Raw genomic sequence first — 16,482 nt, 5'->3', positions numbered from 1 at the left:
TACCATAGTTTTACCAGGGAATTCAAAAAAGAACAGCAATACAATTTGTATCTTTTCTAAACAATAGCAATAATAATGATAAAGACTGTAGTCTTTTGTTTCATCCTGGCCTTCATACAAACAGATAGAGACAGTATGGGACCCTTTTCTATCATGGCACAGAAATAAGTATTCTGAAAATTCCTACGGTAAAGAGAATATTGGCCCTTTTTCACAGAAAGATGTCCTATGAATACGTTAACTTTACAGGACAAAAGAGACTTCGCAGATGTGATCAAGTCAAGGACCTTGAGATGGGGACATTTTCTTGGATTATCTGAGTGGACCCAATGTAATCACTAAAGGCCTTTAAAAGTGAAAGGAGGAGGTAAAGAGTGAAAGGGTCAGAGTCAAAGGAGGTGTGATGAAGGAAGCAGAGACTGGAGTGAGGCGGAGCCACAATCCAGGGAATGCACGCAGCCTCTAGAAACTGGGAAAGGTAAGAAAACAGATTCCCCCTAGAGTCTTTAGAAGAAGCCAGCCCTGCTGACATCTTAGTTTTAGCCCAGTGAAACCCGTTTCAGACATCTGACCTCCAGAACTGTAAGATTAAAAATGTATATTGTTGGGCTTCCCTGGTGGCGCAGTTGTTAAGAATCCGCCTGCCAATGCAGGAGACACGGGTTTGAGCCCTGGTCCGGGAAGATCCCACATGCCGCGCAGAGCGACTAAGCCCGTGCATCACAGCTACTAAGCCTGCACTCTAGAGCCCGTGTTCTGCAAAAAGAGAAGCCACCACAATGAGAAGCCCGTGCACCACTATAAAGAGTAGCCCCCACTCTCCACAACTAGAGAAAGCTCGCGCACAGCAACAAAGACCCAATGCAGCCAAAAATGAATTAATTTTTTTTAAATGTATATTGTTTTAAACACTAACTTTGTGGTAATTTGCTCCAGTAGCAATAGGAAACGAATACAGTCTCCTAGTGAAATGACAGGTATTTTACAAATTAACTATGTAGGCATATCGCATATTAACTGTACATTAAAATCATATGACTTCTAAAATAAAATCCTTTGGGGGAACCCCTGTACACTGTTGATGGGAATGTAAACTGGTGCAGCAACTGTGGAAAAGAGTATGGAAGTTTCTCAAAAAAAAAAAAAACTACCGTATGACCCAGAAATTCTACTCCTGGGTATATATCTGAAAAAAACAAAAACACTAACTCAAAAAGATACACACACCCCAATGTTCACAGCAGGTTATTTACAATTGCCAAGGTATGGAAGCAACCTAAGTGTCCATCAACATATTAATGGATAAAGAAGCTGTGGTAGATAGATAGATAGATAGATGATAGATAGATAGATAGATAGATAGATAGATAGATAGATAGATAGATGATAGATAAAATGGAATACTACTCAACCATAAAAAAGAATGAAATTTTCCAATTTGCAGCCACATGGATGGACTTGGAGGGCATTATGCAAAGTGAAATAAATCTGACAAAGACATGTACTGTATGATATCACTTATATGTAGAATCTAAAAAAAACAACAAACTAGTGAATATAACCAAAAAAGAATCACATATATAGAGAACAAATTAGTGGTTACCAGTTGGCTGGGTGAGGGGCGAGCAATATAAGGGTGGAGAAGTAGGAGGTACAAACTATTGGGTGTAAGATAGGCTTAAGGATGTATTGTACAACATGGGTAATATAGCAGTATTTTGTAATAACTGTAAATGGAAAGTAACCTTTAAAAATTGTATTAATTTTTTTTTAATTTTTTAAATAAATAAAATAAAATAAAATTCTTCTTAAATAATTATGACTTTTGATAACCCTAGGTAATCTAATGCAGATATGAAAGTAAGCTTATCACCAGAGTAGGTACAAAGGAAATTGAGAGAGGTGGGGAGCAGAAATTGGGGGTTATTAAAAATCATGGAGCCTCCCTAAAGGGCAGAGAATTTATCAGCTGTGCTTCTCTTTCCTACTCAGGCAGTCCTGTTTGCCCAGAAATCAATGAACATGAAAGAACTCATATATTTTCAGTAGGAAAATTCTTGTTTTTTCCTAAATTCATGATGTAAAGAACAGGATGAAAGGCCAGAGACCACTGGGGGTAGAAAAGTATTCGATTTTAAAAAATGGATCCAATCCTAATGTCATGGGCATGAATTCTAGAGAGCCTAATGATTTTTGAAAAATATCTGTTAAGACTGCTCTTCATGCCAGGCTCCAGGGAAAAACCACAAGTAGGAATTGATCTGTTGTATTTTATAAAATCCAAATGCTGTTTTTCTGTTTTTAAATACTTTTAAAAAAATAATAGAATCTGAAATAGGACACAAGGGAAGAAATTGAAACAGCACATTTTAACCTTCTCAAGCTGCCAGGTCACGTATGTCTCCCTCTTCTCCTCCAGAGAGGGCCAAAAGGTGCCCACTCCCTGCCTTCCAGGGAGCTGGGACTCTTAGGGAGAGTCTATTCACACAGTGTCCAGTTCTAGACCATGTTTAAAAAATGTCCAGGAGTGGCCAAAGCCTTGGAATTAAGTGTGCACTCATTTAAATTCACTGAACTGAAAAAGAACAAGTGAGAAAAAGCCAAGGGAGCCAAATGCCAAATGTTTGTGTCATTGTTAACACTTTCTGGAAAGTCTTTATTCAATGATAATTTCAGTTTCTCCCTCTGCTTCTCCCCAAGGTAACATGGGCCACAATGACCAGGTGGGGAAAAGCCAGTCCTTCTCCTGACGTGACCTCAAAGTTAAGCAGCTGCTTAAGCCTCCACATCCCGCCTACATGGGCTTCCCGTGAACTTGAGATTTCTTCTCCTAAGATCTAGGCTTCAAGTGGGGATGTTTTTGATGGGAGCAAATGACAAGGCCAAGACAGAGGCTGTGCAAAGTTTGTGAATTGGGTTTGGAAATGAAGGGACTTCAAAGTACATAAGCCTCTATCAAGTCCAGGAGCAGTTCCTAGAAAGAGTACATGCATTTTTATTGATAGCATTGGGAATATGCTGTCTCAGGCAAAGCTGGACCCCTCCTACTTCACTTGCAGCAAACCCTACAGCAGTTCTTAAAGGCAAGTGACATCTCTGGAGAGACTTCATGTTGAGGTTTTTACAGGAGGGTGTGGCAGGTAATAAGTAACCCACCTCTCCTTTGTCCAGGTTTCTAATTAATAAACACTTGGGAAATAAGGCAAAAAGAAAAATGCAGATGGGGAGCAAACTGTCATGTTTATGACCAATATAGGCTAAGCTGGAGAATACACTTACATGTGAGGGACAAAGGGCTTCCTAAAACTGAACACAAGAATTAGACAGACCTGCCCAGCTGTATCAGTTACTGATTGCTGTGTAACAAATAACCCCAAAATTTAGCTGCTTTAAACATCAAATGTTTATTATCTCACAGTTTGTGTGGATCAGGAATCTGGGTGCAGCACAGCTGGGTCATCAGACTCAGTGTCTCTCACAAGGCTACAATCAAGGTGTTGGCCAGGGCTGTGGTCATCTAAAGGCTCACCTGGGAAAAGATTGGCTTCCAGGCTCCCTGGCTTCTGGCAGGAGTTAGCTCCTCACAGCCTGTTCGACTGAGGGCCTCAGTTCCTTACTGGCTACTAGCCAGAGACATTAGTCCCTTGCTCTATGATCCTCTCCACACGGCTACTTATAACATAGCAGCTTGCTTCCCTCCAGAGCAAGGGTTCCACCAGAGAAAGAGAGGGCCAGCAAGACAGAAGTCACAACCTTTTTGTAACCTCATCTCAGAAGTGATATCCCATCATTTTTGCCATATTTTGTTTGTTAGAAGCACGTCACTGGGTTCAGCACACACTCGAGGGGGAGAGATTTAAAAAGGGCATGAGTACCATGAGACAGAGATCACAGGGAACCTTCTCAGAAGCAGCCCACATTGACAGACACATCAGACAGCACAGTGGGTGGGCGGTAGGGCTCTCTCCACCATCCCAGCAGAAAAAGCATCCACTCCCTATAAGCAGCTTGCCCCCAGGAGAAATGATAGAGGAAGGGGTATACTACACATGTTCATTCACACCTACCCATTAGGTCAATAAATTCTGAATGAGTAAGGAGTAGTAGAAAGAGGCTATAAGCCTTGGGCTAATCATGGAGAGGGAAGGAAGGGGAAGGAGGAGGTCACTCCAAACGGCAAGAAACATCAGGAGTAAGGAATAAGCAGTTCCCAACACTCACAATACCCTGTTTATATATGATGTCCATTTTACATACAAAGAAACTGAATCTTAGAGAGGCTGAGTAACCCAAGGTCATGTAGATAGGACATGATGGAGCCAGAACCTATAAATACCCAATCCCTGAAAAAGTGCCTTACTCCATACTATAATTATACCTCCTCATATTCAGAATCTGATTGGAACCAACTATTTGATGAAGATATACTTGTTAGTGAAAAGTTTTCAGGAATGAAACTTGATTGTTCTTTCTGTGTCCTGAAATGTCCCCTAAATCTGAAGTTTTATGACAGTGATGAAACAATAGCTCTGCCAGAAAATAAAATACGCACCTGGCTTAGAAGCAAGCAGTCACTGGTGTCAACAGCTCCTGCCAGGGAAGGCTGTAGAACACCTCAGGACCATACAGCTAGTGCTTCCAGCCCGAGACTCACCAATAGCTTGCAGCCCAGACAAAGATGGTGACATCCAAAAGTTTGTCCAGGGTGCATGGGTGGGATGTGTCACTCCTGATAACATGTCACAAAAGCTCTGCTTTGAACTTGAAACAAGATAATTGCTTTCATCAGCTACCCAGTCTCCCCTGCCCTTTTGTTCTTTGATATAGGCTGTAGATCAAAGATGGAGACACTTCACTTCCTACTGCCTTTGAAGTACCAGGTCTGTACAACAGCTATTTCTAGCCTTACATGCTGCACAGAAATATAATCCATGTAGACCTTTGTGTCTTCAAGATTTCACGTCCTAAGGAAATGGAAAAAAATAAAAATTTTAACCAAATTATGGTCATATGTGTAATTCCATATTTAGTCTCATTTTTTCAATGGATATTCGAGTGTTCGTTGTGTGCCAGGCACTGTGATGTGTGATGAGGGTAGGAGATAAATAAAACAGAGAATTCGTGTTCCAGGAACACAGTCCAGTGTGGGGGGAAAACAAGTGGATTACCAAAAACAATGCAATGAGTGCTATCGTAAAGGGATGTCTCAGGTCACCTGGGGACTCCGAGGAGGGGCTCTACGTGTGAAGGGGATTCAAGAGACAGAAGACTCTGAGTCATGGACATACCTGTGCATCTCTCTGAGACCCAGTTCAATAATCTGCTCTTCCCTTGCCCAAAACAAAAGAAGGTTTGTAGGCATGAGGTTTGGGGTGCAGAAAGGGACTAGACGGGGGTCCACAGGTCAAGATAAAGAAGCTTGTGTGAATAATGGTTCCTAGAGAGACCAGTGGAATGGATGACCGTCAACAACCTTCCTATACACCCAAATCCTCTGAGATTCTCCACACTCCAGAGAGAAAGAGTCCATCTGCACAAGCAAAACCTAGACTTTAGCTAAGCCCTAGTCATTATCCCCCTCTTCCAGGTGTCCCCCAGAAACGTATCTCTCCCTCAAGAACAAACATTGCTTCTTGTCAATACCCAGATTCTTCTAGAATAGGGTCTATGCAAGATGGAGGCTTTCCTAGGGGTTGGTTTGCCCCCCTGTTCATTACCTCCCCCTTGACTGACACAAACGGTACAAATGGGCAGCAACAGTGTTTATACAAATTCCACAGTCTTCATTTACCTGGATGTAGCAGAATTCCTCTTAGGTAACATTGACTCTGTTTCTCATTTAAGTCTCCACAACAGCCTCCATTTGAATATCCCATCAAGCACATGAAGCATCCAGTAGATAGCCTTCCCTGAGGCACCCCTGCCAGTCCCCGGACGAGTGAAATCAGTGATGCAATCACAGCTTCTCTGCCGTTGAACTTGAACTTGAACACATATCCTCTATCGTCACCTTACATTTTGTTCTCCTTTCTCTATGAGTCACTAATGTTTTGAATTAAGTTCCCTACCCACTTCCCCACCCCCAGTTTTCTCACACACAGACATTTTTCCCTGTTCAACCTTTTAATAGCCTGCTTGTTGTTGTTCATAAGCCACTTTTATTCTTCCCGTGTCACAGCACTCTCCCCACCCAATCCCCCAGCAATGGCAGCCCTATTGCTGATCTATTTCCTCCTTCACACTAGTCTTACAGCAACCTCCATCCACAGATGCCTGTTCTCTCATTTCTTGGTTAATTTGGGGGTTGAGGTGAGCCATGATCATATCTCCTTGATGGAGATAGTAGCATTAGATGCTGTAGCAGTCTTCCTATTACTGAAATACTACAGAAATGGCAATTTCTGAAACCAAGATATCCATATCAGGAGCTCAAAATGAAATTGAGCAACCCACATCTTTGTTTCACAGACCTACCTGTTCATCTAGACAACACAAAATAGGCTTGTGTCCGTTTGAAGAAGACTCCCAAGTTTGCAAAACAGCGTGCTTGAGTTTATTGAGGACAATTCTGACTCACACACAGAGACGCTGCACTTATTTTTAAATGTTCATACAACTTTAAACTCCAATATTAGTGCACCATTGAAATATTTCCATCTTCATCTTTTACATTTCTTTTACATTTTTGCAGTAGCCTGTCTGTTTTAGACAATAATCAGAAATTCAGCAAGACAATTTGCTTTTTTTCACATATTTACAATTTGCAATCATATTTACAATTGAAAAAAAGTTGAGTTGTTAAAATAATGTACCCTGAGCTCCTGATCATAACGAATGTTTATAAATTGATCATGTATCTACCATGAATTAGAGAGACAATGAGGAATTTTGGCATAGCCTGTGCAGTAATCCTGATCAAACCATACCACCGTTTTCATCTGCTCTAAGGTAGAATGCCACCTGAATGGCTCATGGAAATGAGGTCTCATCGCCAGGCAGAGAAAAGCTGCATATCTTCAGCACAGCAGCTTCCATCCTTTCTAATGTAATAATATACATGTTAGCTTTAAGTGCAGACATCAAAAATATAGTGCCTGCTCATGAGGGTAGCCAATGTATCAATTAGACACAGCTGTGTAACACACCATCCCAAAACAGAATGGCCCAACAGCAATCCTTTATATAGTTCATTGTCTTAATCCATTCAGGCTGCTCTGACAAAATTCCACAGACTGGGTGGCTTAGAAACAGCAAAAACTTATTTCTCATAGTTTGGGATGCTGGGAAGCCCAAGACCACAGTGCTGGCAGATTTGGTATCTTGTGAGGACCTGCTTCCTGGTTCATAAATTGCATCATATGACAGAAGGACCAAGGGATCTCTCTGGATCCCCTTTTATAAGAGCACTAATCCATTCCTGGGGGTTCCTCCCTCATGCCCTAATCACCTCCCAAAGACCCCACCTCCTAATGTCATCACACTGGGTGTTAGGACTTAACATGTGAATCTGGGTGGGGACATAGATGTTCAGACCACAGCACACATGAGTCTGCAGGACAGTGACCTAGACTAGGATAAGCTGAATGTTTTTACAATGGGCTGAGCTGCCTCAGACACCTGGGGTCAAATATGGGTTTGTTACGTGGCTCTGCTTCTAGAAGTCTGCCAGCTGTCAGCAGGGGTTCTTCAGCTCTGCTCCAGGGGGCCTCTCAGCCTCTGGTAGGCTAGTCCAGGCATGGTCTCATGACCTTCGCAATTTTCCAGGAGAGACTAGAAGTGCACAGGTCTTTAGAGACTGTCTTATCTTTCTATTGCTACGTAACAATTACCATGAACTTAGCACCTTAACACAATTGTTTATCAGCTCAGGGTTCTGTAAATCAGAAGTTCAGCACAACGTGACTGTTTGCTCTGGGCATTGCAAGGCTGAAAACTAACCAGGCTGAGTTCTTGTCTGGAAACTCTGGGGGTGGGGGCGGGGGAGGGTTGTGGAAATGTCTGCTTCCAATCTCATTGTTGGTGTCAGCAAAACTCAGTTCCTTGCATTTGTAGGTCTGGGGTCTCTGTGTCCTTGCTAGCCATCAGCCAGAATTCACTCTCAGCAAGTAGAGGCTACCCACACTCCTCACCACAAGGCTCACTCCAGCCAGCCGGGACACTTCAAATCCTCCTCATGCCTCAGCTCTCTGACTTCCTCTGTCTCTGGTCCCTAGACCCAGATTTTAAGGGCTACTTGATTAGATCAAGACCACCTGGATAATCTCCCTCTTCAGGATAACTGATTTAGGAAGTTAATTATATCTGCAAAATCCCTCTTATAATCAATCACAAGAGCGATGGCTCATCATTTTCACAGGTGCTGAAAGCAGTCAAGGCAAGAGGATTACACAAGGGTGAGGGCCGCTGCAGGTCACATTGGAATTCTGCCCCTGGTACAGGCCTAGGCTCCACTGGTTCATCAGCACATCTACCAGATTCTAAAGACCAAAGCAGGTCAGCCCAAATGCAGACAGTGGGGAAATAGATGCTACCTTTTGATGGAAAGAACTGCAAAGTCATATTGCAAGGAGGCATAGACACAAGGAGGGGTGAAGGGTTGAGACCATCTCTTGCAATCTGTCCCCGACAGCATGCATGAGTCTTGCTTAGAGTCTAGCAGCAACACCTCAATTGCTCTCGCTGCAATGACGTGACCTAGAGAGCAAGCCTATTTCTAATTCCAAGCATGAGAATATGGATGGGCAGGCAGTAAATGTCAGACCCACACTGCCCCTAGAAGTAGATCAGCCACCTTTATTTTCTGGCTACTCCATTCCACAAAGCCTAGTCTATCTTTGCCTCCTGATCTCTCATCAGTGCAATAAAACACCAGGATGCTTTCACACCTCACTTCAAGGGGCAGCAAGAGGGGGAACTTGCTGTTCCCAAACCGGAAACCTGAGTACACTAATATCCTTTCTAGAAATCCTGCTGATTGCGTTTGTTCCCAAAGAAAAGACTGAGAGAGCCAGGTGCAAAGGAAATAAAATCCACAACCAGTCCAGATGAGAAAGTCAAAACTGGCAGATAGATTTCCTTTCCCTTACTGATATTTCAAGATTCACGGAGGTTTAAATCTTATCTTTATAATAAGCCCTCAGAATCCTCATCTCCCTTCCATGTGCAAAATTGAGGAGTTAAGGATGTTTTGAACAGGCTACCCATAAACTCAAAAGTAGAAGGAGACAAGAGTCCCAACTAATACAAAGCTAATACAAAAAGTTTTTTAGGAGGGAAAAAAGATTTTCTGTCCTCAGTCCTCTATTTATTACTAAATGTTTTTGAGGCTTTGGGGGCAGGGCCAGGGAAAACAAGATTTCAAATATCAGCCTCTTTTTTATTTTTTTAATTTTTGGAAGTGTTGAAATCCTGGCCTACTTGTGTTTAAATGGTTTTTCAGAGCTTAATTAGTTCAGAGAATGTTAAGAAAAAGATGAGCTGCTGTGTGATTCCTGGGCCACCTTGGAAATGTGCACCAACTTTAGAATAAAAGCTTGTAGGGAACATATATTTGTTTTAAGGACTTTCAACAGCTGTTGAGAATTGTGTCTTTCTCTATATACACCACTTTACAGCTCTCACAACTCAGCTCAATGGCTAAATTTACCAAGCTATGCATAATTCCTCAATCCAGGTCTGCCAAAATGCTCAGAAGTTTCCATTGCTGATTGGACTCTAGCCAGTAATGTACACCCAGCATCCAAGAAGACTAAGAGGGGTGCTCAAAGTAAAGAGTCCTTTGCAGGGAGAAATGCAGTCAAGAGCAGCTGGAGAGACATGGAGAAGTGAATTGCACTGTGTTTTTATTTACTTGGAGATAGCATTATTAGAGGGTTTACAGATTGTTTTTTAGCTTCTTCAGACCATTGTTGAGGGTGGAGAGTTCAGAATAGCAATGACTTGCCAGCAGATCTGGGCCCCTTTTTATGCATTAATCTATTTTGTCACCTTCCCTTTATGTGTGTGTTCAACTTTCGTTCTCAAAAATCTATTAGCTTAGCTGGTGGTCTCTATTATTTCCATATTTAAGCAATAAAGCAGAATTTCTTTTTAAAAATCTGACTTTTTTTTTTAGTTAGGTTTAGTTCGCCCAAAAGACAGCTGAAGTCTATTAAGTATGTTGATAGCTATTATGTGGAAAAGGTGTTGGCAATCTTTTAGTAGGGTGCAATATTGCTGATGTATTTTTCTGACAATGCAAGGATGAGACAGTATAGGAAAGGAATGGGAAGCTGTTTGTTGATATGGGCCTAGGGAGGACTCCCCTCTCTCTGTCTTCCTATTTCACATCAGTCAGAAAGATGAGTACCTTGTGCCCACCTAGAGGGGTGGGATAGGCAGGGTGGGAGGGAGACGCAAGAGGGAGGGGATATGGGGATATATGTATATGTATAGCTGATTCACTTTGTTGCACAGCAGAAACTAACACACCATTATAAAGCAATTATACTCCAATAAAGATGTTAAAAATAAAATAAAATTTGAAACTATGAAAAAAAAAAAGAAAGATGAGTACGGTTCCATGTCATATATGAAAGTTCTTAAGAGAGTAAATCCTAAGAGTTTTCACCACAAGGAAAAAAAATTGCTCTATTTCTTTAATTTTGTATCTGTATGAGTTGATGGATGTTCATTAAACTGCCTGTGGTCATCACTTTATGATATATGTAAGTTAAATCATTACGCTGTACATCTGAAACTGATACAGTGTTGTATGTTAATAACAGCTCAGTAAATCTGGGAGGAAAAAAAGACAGTAAGTTGAGTATCACTTTAAAGTGTAAACGCCAGTTGGGACAGTTAAATCTGTCCATCTCTAACACTTGGGTCTGTGTTAGAGAGACACCTTTCTGTGACACAGGAAACAGTTACATGGAGAGGCCAGGAGCCTGGGCCCTTACCCCTGAGGCTACTTATCCCAAGTTTCTGCCTGATCCCCAAAACAGGAGAGCCTTGGACCTAAGAAAATCATTCCAAGATGACCCTGTTCCCCAACATTCTGCAGTAATAACATTTCTTATCCCGTAATAATATACAAACTGACTCACATTTAAACGGCTCAAGAGGGAGGGGGTATAGGTATACATATAGCTGATTCACTTTGTTGTACAGCAGAAACTAATACAACATTGTAAAGCAATTATAATTCAATAAAGATGTAAAAAAAAATTATTAAAAAAATAAATGGCAAGGCTTCCCTGGTGGCGCAGTGGTTGAGAGTCCACCTGCCGATGCAGGGGACACGGGTTTGTGCCCCGGTCCGGGAAGATCCCACATGCCGCAGAGTGACTGGGCCCGTGAGCCATGGCCGCTGAGCCTGCGCATCTGGAGCCTGTGCTCCGCAACGGGAGAGGCCACAACAGTGAGAGGCCCGCAAAGAAATGGCATAGAAACTCCATATAGCACAAGCACTTGGAGGCACCTGGGTTTACCATGGGGACAAAACAGACAGGATTGGTGCCCTCAAGGATCTTGGGCTCTAGTAATTTTAACGCATCTTGCTTTCCATTAGTTTTTCTTGATAACATTATCAGAAAATGACCATTTTGATGGTATATGACCTTTTTGAGAATATCAGCCACATCCTGAAATATACCCACACTAGGTTGTAAACCATGATTAAAAAATAAGTAAAGGTCTTTTTTTCCTGAAGCTAATGTGTCTTAAAGTGAGAACCCAAAAAAAGCTAAATTAGGTATTCACAGATTCTCTCTTGAGAAATTAGGAAGAAGAGCAAAATAAGTTGACAGATATGTTTTGTTACTCCATTTTGAAGATCTAAAAAGCTTCCTCTCTCTTAATTTTCTATTGCCAAACCACAGCATTTTCCTGTTTGGCATGAATGAAGAAAACAGGTCTTTCTCTTTTTTGTTTTTCCCACTGAGAATATGGAATGGGTCACTCAGTTATTGCAGGAAGGATTCGTGAGGACATTTCAAGCACAACTAATTAAAGAAGTGTTTCCTGATATTTGTATATTTGTATTTAACTACATTAGAATGAACTAAATATAAAATGCTACAGACAAGAACAAACAGAATTACTCAGAATAGTGGGGGGAAAAGCAGTTTGAGCAAACGTTAAGAAGGTTTGGATAAAATGGGAGTTAAGTTGCCTTTTCCACAGCACTCTTTTTTAAACTTTGTCAGTTGGTAGAAAACAAAGTCTTCAATATTAAAAACAACTCTATGAGCAAAATATTGACCTGTCACACTCTAGAACTGGGCACGGTCTAAATAGAACTTTCTGCAATGATGGAAATGTTCTATACCTGTGATGTCCCAATAAGGTGGCCAACAGCCACATGTGAAATTCCATAAAAGTAACTAGAATTCAATAGAATTAACAATTCAGTTCCTTAGTTGCAGTGGTCACATTTTAAGTGCCTAAGAGTAACCTGGCTAGTGGCTACCATTATTGGACAGCACAGTTCCAGAATCTAGGAAAGACATTTAGGTATGCACTGAATATACATATTCAAAGCTTGCCAAATAAGGGTGGAAATGGAAAATGTTTCCAAAAAACTTCTGTGGAGCATGAGGAAAAAAGGTCCATTTTGTATCATTTGGAGGATTTTTTTTCCCCTTTCCATCAAGTTTCAGCCAATAATTAAAACAAGTTAGCAGAATTTTTGATACCAACGCCTTGAACAAATTCTTGAGTCTTCCCCTGGACAATTCCCTTGATATGATTTTACACAACCTATCTATAGAAAGTACACTTTCCAAGCACCCAATGTACGTTTTTCATGTGAATTCATTTCTCTGGTCCTTTTAGTATATTTATAATGGAAATTCCCCTTACATAAAGCCTATCTTTATCTTAGTAACCACACTTTCCAAGGCTGTTCCATGAAGCAGGTTTCTCTATGTAGTTTTGTCTATTTCTGCAACTCAGCCCACGCAATAAGATTTCCAAACTGGCAAGAAAGATAAAAACAGACAAAGTCCTTTATTGTACAGGTAAGCCTCTGGAATGTCTTTACTTTCCTATGAGAGCTGACACAAAGCAGGAATTCAGATGACTCCAGGTCAAGATTTGAAGACCAACCACAGATTTCTGGCCACTTTTCAGCCCATGGGTACCATAGTCCACATATGTATGACGGAGTTTATTCAAAAATTAATCCATACAATGTATATCAAGTGTAGTATGTGTGGATTTTATGTGACAGAAGAGATATCCTTAACTAGCTTCAGTTTCATGCTCAAGGTCATCACTTCTATAACGTTCTTATAACCTTAGAATTAAAGTGAGGCCAGAAGCTATCAAATGCATCCTTCCGGGCTTCCCTGGTGGCGCAGTGGTTGAGAGTCCGCCTGCCGATGCAGGCAGGGCACACGGGTTCGTGCCCCAGTCTGGGAAGATCCCACATGCCGCGGAGCAGCTGGGCCCGTGAGCCATGGCCGCTGAGACTGTGCGTCCGGAGCCTGTTGCTCCGCAACGGGAGAGGCCACAACAGTGAGAGACCCGCGTACCGGAAAAAAAAAAAAAAAAAAAAATCCTTCCATATATACCTTCTACAGAAGAAGTTCCTAGAAATGATTTGCTTTACTCTTCTGGGGTCTGCTCCAGTGTGGGCAGGTGGGAAACAGCCTAGCAGCTGAATTCCCTTCAAGGGAATCCCTTCAAGAAGGAAGACAGTCTGGGCCCAACCAGGGTTCAGGTCTGCCTTAAGGTAGACTTGAGGAGATCATGTTTGCTGACTTCCACAAACTCATCATCATTATCAACACCTGGACCATCTTCAGCCAGAGATGAGACATTGGCCTTGAGTGAACTGTAATTGGATTTAGCCTCTTATGGAACCTGACTGTTGATAAGCATATTAGTAAACACATCACCTTTTTGAAAATTGCTTAATGCATGTTATTACATACAGGGCACTGTTCATAAATGCATGTTTATGTGACCTCTAATATAATTACCAATGTAAATAACTCCCTAAGCTGGTTGTTTGCTTACTAGACACATGCTTTACCTCCAAGGTACCTGAAGAGCATTTGCTCCATTACCTTCATACTTACTGGGCCAGTTTCGAAACAAGCGCAGACACAAATCCAAACCCCTATTCCTAAGGTTGAACCCAAGCCAGATGGGCCCCATGGGAAGAAATAAGAAAAAATGTAATAAGCCCAGGCCAACACTATGATTAAATGTGTCTCAAGCTCAACATTTTAGCTCAAAAAAAATGACACAAGGTCATGCTTGAAATATATATGAATTGTAGCAACATGTAAGTGTGGGAAACAAAAGAAAAAGATGAGGGAGGGCAAAATGTCCATAGAAGAGTTCAAACTTAATACAGGGAGTCTTCCACAAAGAGCTAGCAAGCCCAGGTTTAGAGCAGACATTGGCAAACTATGTACAGCCAAACCTGTCCACCTGCTTTTATAAATAAAGTTTTATTAGAACACAGCCACACCAGTTGGTGTACATATTGTCCATGGCTGCTTTTGGGTATAAGGCAGAGTTATGATAGAGGTCATGTGGCCCAAAACCTGAAAATATTTACTGCCTGAACCTGAAGAGAAAAAATTTGCTGACCTGGTGTTTAGAGATTTTTCTGAAAACAGTCATTATTGGAGTTCCCAAAGCAATGATTTTTTTCTGGTTAAAAATGAATGGCGTGGGGGGGCTTCTCTGGTGGCACAGTGGTTGAGAGTCCGCCTGCCAATGCAGGGGACACGGGTTCGTGCCCTGGTCCGGGAGGATCCCACATGTCGCAGAGCGTCTAGGCCCGTGAGCAATGGCCACTGGGCCTGCGCGTCCGGAGCCCGTGCTCCACAGCGGGAGGGGCCACAACAGCGGGAGGCCCGCGTACCGCAAAAAAAAAAAAAAAAAATTGAATGGGGGAACATTGAACTGTGTCTGTATGTCCCTTACAGAGTAGCATGTGTGCATCAGTCTAAAAGGCAGTTCTCAGTCTCATCACTTTGTTGCCATAAGTTCTGAGAACAATTATTTCTTTGTTAACATTTGGTAAACTTATCTTTAGGAACTTCAAAGAAGGTTGGGCACATCTCTGAAGTTGAATTTCAAAATAGGTTGAAATCTAAACGGGATTCTCCTGGTGGGTAGCTAGAATAACAGTGTATTTGCCTAGAGTCTTTTCAAGGGGATGTTGCTGATTGGTACTTTGTCGTACAGGCCATGGAAGTGAACTTGAAAAACAGGCATAATTGCCTATCCAAGTTTTCACCATAAATAATCATTTTTTAAAAGGTTCCAGTAACTTACCCACTAAGAAAAAAAAAAAAAAGGAAAGTGGGACAATGATGCAATGGCTTTGCTCCAAAATCATCATGTGTAATGTCATGCTGCCATCTGCAGTATTTTATTTCAGTATTTTCACCCAAACAGGGGAATTTTAATGAGCTCTATAGACATGTGGTCATTCTACTGAGGGAGAAACATTTTGCCAGCACAACAGTAAGAGAAAGTTTTTGACCAATATTTTCCCTTTAGTCACGGTCCCGATTCCTTCCCACCCACACGCACATTTTTAAGTTTGTTCCGTTTCTTGATGATGCTTTTGCACATGTGGTGATGTTAAATTTGAAAGTGAATCAACGTGCTGTACCTAGTAGAGGGGCCCTGAAACTGCTCAGAAATACTGTGATTCGGTGTCGGCTCGCACTCATGCAACTGCTAAGTGGGCAGCAACGGGTGGGATGTGGCCACAGCAGGGGTGAGACCCTAACTCCAGCAAAGCCCAGTTTTAAAAAAAAAAACTTTGGTAAATTTGGGGGTTAAGGAATCTACAGGGAGTGCTATCTTCAGGAGCACATATACTAAAATTAGACTGATATGGAGAAGATCAGCATGGCTCCTGAGCAGGGATGCGGCACAAATTCCTGAAGTGTTCCATTATTTATGTATATTCTAAGGGGATGTATTCATTTGCTAGGGCGGCTGTAACAAAGTACCACAGACTGGGCCACTTAAACCACAGAAGATTATTGTTCCACAGTTCTGGAGGCTGGAAGTCCAAGACCAAGATGTCAGCAGGTTTGGTTTTTTTTTCTGAGGCCTCTCTCCTTGGCTTATAGACGGCCGTCTTCTCCATGTCTTCACAGGGTCTCCCCTCTGTGTGTCTGTGTCCTAATGTCTTTTTATAAGGACATCAGTCATTAGATTAGGGCCACCTTGATGACCTCATTTAACCTTAAATACCTCTTTAAAGACCTGTCTCCAAATAGAGTTACATTCTGAGCCCCTGGGGATGAGGACTTCAACATATATATGGAAAGAGGGGATACAATTCATTCCATAACAGGAAATAGGTTAAATAAAGTATTTGCTTCTAATGTTTGGATCTAAAATGAAGAGAATACAATAAGAAACAAGTCATTATGATGCCCAGAAAGAAAAAAGGAAGGGAGAGGGGGAGGTGAAGGAAGGAAGGAAAGAAGAGAGGGAGGGAGGGAGGAAAAAGCTTGA

The 16,482-nt window shown here is 41.7% G+C and overlaps 1 non-coding gene across 1 annotated transcript; it reads left to right on the top strand.

Moving 5' to 3' along the window:
• Positions 1 to 15,809: 15,809 nt before the first annotated feature.
• Positions 15,810 to 15,916, top strand: LOC115802425 (U6 spliceosomal RNA). Its single transcript, XR_004022887.1, has one exon. It is a non-coding gene; the product is annotated as a U6 spliceosomal RNA (small nuclear RNA).
• The last annotated feature ends 566 nt before the right edge of the window (positions 15,917 to 16,482 follow it).

Source organism: Delphinapterus leucas, chromosome 4 (assembly GCF_059928025.1).
Source record: "Delphinapterus leucas isolate spDelLeu-1000000601 "Yukka" chromosome 4, BTC_Dleu_Yukka2, whole genome shotgun sequence".
Lineage (NCBI taxonomy): Eukaryota > Metazoa > Chordata > Mammalia > Artiodactyla > Monodontidae > Delphinapterus > Delphinapterus leucas.
Note: the sequence above shows the minus strand (reverse complement) of the source record. Positions and strands in the feature narration are given on the sequence as shown.